The sequence below is a fragment of the Hordeum vulgare genome, chromosome 2H (assembly GCF_904849725.1).
Source record: "Hordeum vulgare subsp. vulgare chromosome 2H, MorexV3_pseudomolecules_assembly, whole genome shotgun sequence".
Lineage (NCBI taxonomy): Eukaryota > Viridiplantae > Streptophyta > Magnoliopsida > Poales > Poaceae > Hordeum > Hordeum vulgare.
In genome coordinates, this window is record NC_058519.1 from 435,610,932 (window position 1) to 435,618,826 (window position 7,895).

The 7,895-nt window shown below is 42.9% G+C and overlaps 1 pseudogene; it reads right to left on the bottom strand.

The window, feature by feature from the left end:
* Window positions 1-3,901: 3,901 nt before the first annotated feature.
* LOC123427979 lies at window positions 3,902-5,605 on the bottom strand (annotated as a pseudogene).
* Window positions 5,606-7,895: the final 2,290 nt, after the last annotated feature.

A 7,895-nucleotide genomic window follows, 5' to 3' on the forward strand; every position in this document is an offset into this window, starting at 1 on the left:
CTGTTGAGTGCTTTTACAAAGTTTTTTTTAAAAAGAGGGGAACTTAAAACTTCACAAAAATAGAAGCGATTGAAAGGTGATGCATTGGTGAAGCGAGGGTCAACCTTGAACACTTGTGTTCATGGTCGTGGAAACAATGTAGAATTTTTCATGAATATTCTAACTAAAATAATTATCCCCATGTACAAATACATTGTATTATAAAAATAATGTGCCAATATTTTCCTTTAGGATGGGTAGGTTGCTGGTTGGTTTGTGCGGTGGAGAAACAAAAACTTTGGCTGTAGCGCGTGAAATTTCGTTTTTTACTGGTATGCAAAAAGGTTCTTAAAGTTTTTGAAAAGTATTACTATACAAATTTTTTATTCGTACATAATTTTTCAGAGTTTTTGGAGTAACAGAAGTATGGTATATGTAAAGATTACTACAGACTGTCCTGTTTAAGACACATTCTGTTTTTTATTTATTGTTTTGCTTGTTTTGATGAAACTATCAATTTTTATCGGTGGTATGAGCCATGGAAAAGTTATATTACAGTAGCTACAATGGAAAACCAAAATATGAATTGGTTTGCAACAGTACTTAGAGTAGTGATTTTCTTTATTATAGTAACGGATCTTACCGAGCTTTCTGTTGAGTTTCGTGTGGATGAAGTGATCAAAGATCGAGGAAGTCTCGATATGAGGAGGAGGAGAGGAAAGAGCTAAAGCTTGGGGATGAACCCAAATTCAATATTCAAGGAGACTCAAGCATCTAACCTTGGGGATGCCTTGGAAGGCATCCCATCTTTCTTTAACAAGTATCGGTATGTTTTCGTCTTTGCTTCGTTCATGTGTTATGTCCAAATCTTGACACGTCTTTTGCATTTAGTTTTCATTTTTTATTTTATGCACCATGCTGTTATGAGATAGTCCATGGTTGATTTATAGAATGCTCATTTCACTTCACTTATATCTTTCGAGTATGGCTTTATGGAATGCTTCATCTGCCTCACTTATATCATTTGAAGTTTGGATTGCCTGTTTCTCTTCACATAGATACCGTTGTTTGTAGAATGCTCTATTGCTCCACTTATACTTATTAGAGCATGGACTTTTGTATAAAGAATTAAACTCTCATGCTTCACTTATATCTATTTAGAGAGTCAACATGAATTGGTCATTCGCGTGGTTAGTCATAAAATCATACATAAAACTTATGGATCACTGCATATGCTATGTTTGATTCCTTGCAATAGTTTTCCGATATAGAGATGGAATATGTGGGAGGTACTAGTAAACATTTGTGGTTAGTAAGAATATTGATGTTAAGGTTTTTGATTCCCGAAGCATGCACGTATAGTCTCTCATTATGCCGAGAAGTTGGAGCACAATTTATCCTTGATTATCTATCTTTATGTGAAGGTCGGGGGCGCGCGATGGTTAACTCCTACGAACCCCCCCCTAGGGGCATGCGCAGTAGTACTTTGCTGCGAGGGGTAATAAACTTTTGCAATAAGTATATGAGTTGTTTATTACTAATGTGAGTCCATGGATTGTACGCACTCTTACCTTTCCGCAATTTGCTAGCCTCTACGGTACCGTGCATTGCCCTTTCTCACCTCGAGACGTGGTGCAAACCTCGTCGGTGCATCCAAACCCTGTTATGATACACTCCATCACACATAAGCCTTATTATATCTTCCTCAAAACAGCCACCATACCTACCTATTATGGCCTTTCCATAGCCATTCCGAGATATATTGCCATTCAATTTCCACCGCCTCCATTTGACGTGAGCATTCATTGTCGTATTGCTTTGCATGATCATATAGTTGACATAGTAGTTTTGGCTCAGCCACCGTGCATCATTTTTATACATGTTACGCTAGATCATTGCACATCCTGGTACACTGCCAGAGGCATTCATGTAGAGTCATATTTTGTTCTAGGTATAGAGTTGTAATTTTTATTTCTTTTGAGTTATAAGTAAATAAAAGTGTGATGATCATCGTTATTCATTATTAGATCACGTCCTAGTAAGGAAAGGATGATGGAGACTATGACTCCCCCAAAGTCGGGATGAGATTCCGGACAATGAGAGAAAACAATATAAAAAGGAAAAAATAGAAAATAAAGAAAGAAAAGAAAGAAAAAAGGGAAAAGAAGAAAAAGAGAGAAGGGCATGCTAGTTCCACCACTACTAGGAAAAGGCTTGCTAGTGGCGCACCTGTTTTGGCTACTAATGGCGCACTACAGGTGCGCCACTAGCATCACGCCATTAGTACCTGGTATACTAATGGCGCACCAGGCAGTGCGCCATTAGTATAGCTCATGGTGCGCCATTAGTATCTGGTATACTAATGGTGCACCAGGCAATGCGCCATTGGTATAGCTCATGGTGTGCCATTAGTATCTCGTATACTAATGGCGCACCAGGCAATGCGCCATTAGTATAGCCGATGGTACTCCATTAGTATGCCGCCCAGGGCATATATACTAATGGGGCGCCAGGCAGTGCGCCATTAGCATAGCCCATGGTGCTCCATTAGTATCTGGTATTCTGGGATATATTTTTGTTTCAAAACCACAAATTCAACAACACATAACATATATATGAAATATATAATACATAATATGTGCCCAATAGTTTTACTGATCCACAACACATAACATATATGCAAAGTTGCATAACAAATTTCATGATCCATATATCAAAATTCCATAGCATCCATACATCCAAAATTCCATAGCATCCATATATACATATAGTTCGATAGCATCCATACATACATAGCTTCATAGCAAATATAATACACAACGATACTTTACGGGCATTAGTAAGTAATATTTGGCACTAAAACAAATGCCTTCATGTCCATATCGTAGTCCAAAGAGCATCCGCGTGGTAATGGGTGGGTTCATCCTCCTGGTTGTAATCACCGTCGACGTCGTCGTCCTACTGCAATGTAAATAAATAGCAACACCAGAAAATCACAAAGTAATGACATTTTTTGCAAGGTATAGAGCAATGATTGATACGATCAAATATCAATAAACATCAGCAGAGTCAAGTATGCATGCCAATGTCATTAGCAAAGTACAGAGTAATGACTGACATAATCAAAATGTCAACAAACATCAGCAGAGTCAAGTATGCATGCAAATGATATTTTCAGTGCGATCAGATCAAAGAAAATAGCCGTAAAAATACTGAATATTCTCTGTTGATTATTTTGTTTTATTTTGCGGGATAAGTAACCACCGGTATATTCAAAGTATCAGTAAACATCAGCAGAATCGGGTGTGCATGCAAGTGATACTTTCAAAACAATCAGCACAGAAAAAAATAGTCATCAAAACTGTAAATAGTCTTTATCAGTTGTCACAAGGTAGAATCTGCGAGACCCGAGTCTTTCGGAACAAACTCTAGGCCAAAGAGAAACAACAATACAAGACATATATGTTGCAAGTAGTTTCTTTGTTTACTCATGTTTACTGAAAGCCAACAACAGACATGTAGACATGAGCACACAGAGACTAAGCATACAGGTTCTACATCCAACATACCACACTTTTAAGCCAATCGCTTGTTTCAGCTTTAGCCTTCTCTCTAGGATCCCGCGGGAAATAAGAAATGATGATGAGATTCATAACAAGTGAAGAAAAAGGGGTTAATCAAACACAGAAAAGAGACCGAGTGCATACAGTTTTCGGCTGTTGTCCTAAGCCCTCTTTCGAGAAGGCCTTGGTTTTAGTTTCCTTCTCAAAGACCTTAAATCGTTCCATCTCACGCTCAATCTGCTTGCAGGCATCCATGAGACAGATTGCACTAGCATGTACCGTCCTAAACTTGAACTGGAATGACACAGTTCATCTTGCTGCAGTGTGAAAATATGATTGTTTCGTAACAGTAAATAGAATCAAGTGCAACATGTCATTACCTGTATTCCTCCGACAAGCATATCTAGTGAAGGATTCATGGTCAGGTTCTCTATTGTTACACCTTGAGCGGAGGCAACAAGTTGTATCCCCCGCTTTGCAATGGTGCTAGCACCCATAGCCTCTAGCTTAGTTCCAATTTCATCAATGACGATTGCGTGAGGCATGTGATTTTCGACAGCTTCTATCAACACCTGATCGGCATTAAAGGGACAGATTTAACATACACGGTAAGTGTTAGATGGGATATTGATGTTCACTACAGTATAATTCTGACATAGTTGATAAACAAGTACAACTGTTTTAAGCATGTGTGTCAATGTCGAGCAATAGGCTTGTGAGTAGTACAATACAGACATATACGATTGTGCACACTTCATAAGGAAGGAAGGTATTAAACTCAATAGAGCACACCTTATGCTGCATTTCTTGGTTAGGCACTTGCAACCTACGGGCATTGCCTATTCCTGGGTGAGGAATGTCGCCATCTCCAACTATCTCATTGGATGTATCAACAATCATCACCCGCTTATCGTAGTCATCTCCTGGCTTTCGTGCAATTTCTCTGCAAGGCAAGGCAACAACCTGATGCTAAAATTTGTACATACTACCATAGAAACTCTGCTAATTAGAGTTGCCATACGTAAGTATCCATCACTATTCACTAGTACACTGTAGCAAAATCACCGCGAGAAGTTCACTAATCATCTAAGCATACCTTATGACAGTTGTCTTCCCCACCCCTGGTGGGCCGATGAGCAGCAACGACCCACCATCCTTCACCAAATCCTAAAGCAAATTAGCACTTCCGGGCACATCCCTCCCGACGCGGCAGGTCGGTCCTACAATGTCTCCCTGCCTGATCCTAATCGCGCTGATCCGGTGCAGCGTCCGGCTAATCCCGGTGCGATTGTCCCCTCTAAAATCTAAAAAGAACTAACAAGATTTAGATTTCTAAGCAGAGTCACCCAAGCTCCACTACAGAAATCACATAGAGAATGATATATGAACAGAGATTTCACTGCCTAAAAATAACTCACAATCCATCAACAATCACTTATAAAACAGGCATTTGTTGAATGGTCAGGCAATTAGCCTAAACCATGCCTGTGGATCTGACTGTTTTTTAGGACTCCAACAACATAACAGCAGGTTCATATCACTTTAAAATAACAGGAACTATGTAATGAACGATAACATAAATGCTAAAAATAGAACTGAAAGTTCGTGAACACGGCACATATAGCATGGGAGTAGAGCGCTGAAACACACAACAAGAGGCAATCACACATCTCCAAGTGGTTCTTTAAATCATGATCACGCTTGCCTTCAGCTGGCGTCTCTGAATTTCGAAGCAAGGTTTTTGAGAATTTCAGCACTTGCGTCCACATTTCAGTGCCGCGTGTCACTGTCACTCCAAGCCGCTTCCCCTTCACCCACTCTCCATCAGCACGCAGCAGGCCAGCAGCACGGCATGACACTATCGACTACCCACCCGGAGCCGGCAAGCGATCGGAGCCAAGAACGCCCGCGACGGCGACGGGAAGGTGCTGGCCCTCCCCCTGGCACGGAGGGACCAACCAGCGCAGAACAGCGCAGTTCTTGGTCTTGCGGCACAGGATGGAAATAATGCGGTCAATCTCATCATCACGGCCGACAACTAGTCCGACTATCTTGCCGGTCATGAGTCGCCATAGGTCCGCAGAGCTGATTTACGATCATAGTAGTTCCATGCCGCCCAACCCAAACTAATAGTTGTTCCAAGGAAGACCAAAGGTACTTCCCGTTGCCAAATTGAAGACATACGACTCTGTGATTGCATTAACAAAGCCTCCAGCCGATAGAAGACAGTTCATTGCACAACCCGCAACCCGAGCAGTGGATCGTAGGTCCCTCTCATACCTGTGCAGAAGCCCTAACCTGAACATGGAGAAAAGACAACAATGGATCATATATAGAGAGAGAGGGTACATAATCAACAACACAGCGTATCAGTACCACTATATTCCCAATCATAAACAAGATTTGGGACATGTATCGTGCCAACAATACCACTACTAGTAGTAATGAGTTAACCAATTTGGGCCAGTATAACCAAGACAAACCTACTGCTCTCTCAAATTGCATGTTACCACGCTAAAGATTTGATTTTAGGCCAAGACTGTGCAGATAAAACAAGTTAATATTTTCCTCTTCATATTATATCGTCAAGCATTGCACGTTTCCATTCTAACACGTTTAAACCAAAACATTTGGTCATCTGAAAATGGAAATCAAACTACACATTTGCCCCTACAAGCATTATGACAAACACCTATCAAGAAAAATCCAAATCCTTCCGCATGTAAACTTGAACATGCACTGGAAAAAGAAAAATCATGGCAGTTGGTACTCATCCAGAAATAATTATCATTATATTCTTATTACAGTATCAAATCTACAGCTCGTACTCATCCAACACAAAAATCAGGAAAAAAATTAGAACAGGCAGAGGATGCAAAAGGAAGGAGGGAGGGGAGACTGGAGAAGAGGGAGGAAGGGCAAAGGAGTTGGTGGCTACCTGCCTACGGCGTAGCTCTGGGCGGCGACGTTGCTGGGCGGGAGCAGCTGCTCGACGGAGGGATGGAGGCGCTTCTGGGCTCCTCTACCGGCGGCATGGCAGCGGAGGCTTTGGCTGGTGGCGGCTAGGAACCCTACTGTCGCGCTCGGGGAGTCTGGCCGTTCGCTCCTCCCCACAATAATCAACCCCTTCACCTCAACCCTTGAGCACAGAGCAATCCCCGACGACTCGATCAAAGAAAATAAAAAACCAGATCGCCCGGCTTGGCCGAGCGGGGAGGAGAGCGGGGGCGATCGGGTACCTTTGCCGGCGGCTCGACGCCCGGAGGTGCGGGAAGGTTGGACGGCGAGGGAGGCGGGCAGGGCGAGGAGGAAGCGGCGCTGAAAGGGGAAGGAAGGGAGGAAGGGAGGGAGCCAGATGCGCAGACAGACGGGCGGCAGTGAAGTCTACCACGGACGGCACCACCCCACCCCCACAGACACGGGTGCAAAGGAAGAAAGGAAAGCAGCAGGAGAAAAGAAAGTCCAACCGCAGGCACCCTGGCGGGCGGCAGCATCTCCTGCTTCTGCTGGCCGGCGGTGCGGCGCGAGGAACCCTAGCTGTGGGTGCACGAGGAGGCTGCGGGGAGGGAGATGGAGGAAAGGGGAAGCGAGAGGAGGGGCTGGTTCGCGGTCGCGGTGGAAAACTACTAATGGCGCACCACGAGCTGGTGCGCCATTAGTAGTTTTGCAATATATATATATATATATATATATATATATATATATATAGTAGTGGCGCACTCGGTGAGTGGTGCACCATTACTAGTTAAACTAGTAATGGCGCACTCTGCCCCGGTGCGCCATTAGTAATTTTGCAAATAAATAAATAAATTATAGTAGTGGCGCACCGAGTGTGTGGTGCGCCATTAGTGTGATGACACTAATGGCACACCTGCACATGGTGCGCCACTGCTATATAGTAGTGGCGCACTACTTGTCTGGTGCGCCATTAGTGTCTATATCATCTATAGCCCTTTTCCTAGTAGTGCACACTTGTGCTTCAAAGTACCACCATGTTTTCATCTGGAGAGTCTCCTATGTTGTCACTTTCATATACCGGTGCGAATTTTTCACTATAGGATTAGATGCACACCCACTTAGTTTTCATATGGAGCTTTCATACACTTATAGCTCTTATTGCATTCATTGCAGGGCAATCCCTACTCCTCACATTGATATCAATTGATGGGCATCTCCATAGCCCGTTGGTTAGCCGCGTCGCTGTGAGACTTTCTTACTTTTATGTCTTCTTTATATTTACCCCTATCATCATACTCTATTCCACCCGTAGTGCTATATCCATGGCTGGCGCTCATATATTGCGTGAGGGTTGAAAAAGCTGAAGCGCGTTAAAAAGTATGAACCAATTGCTTG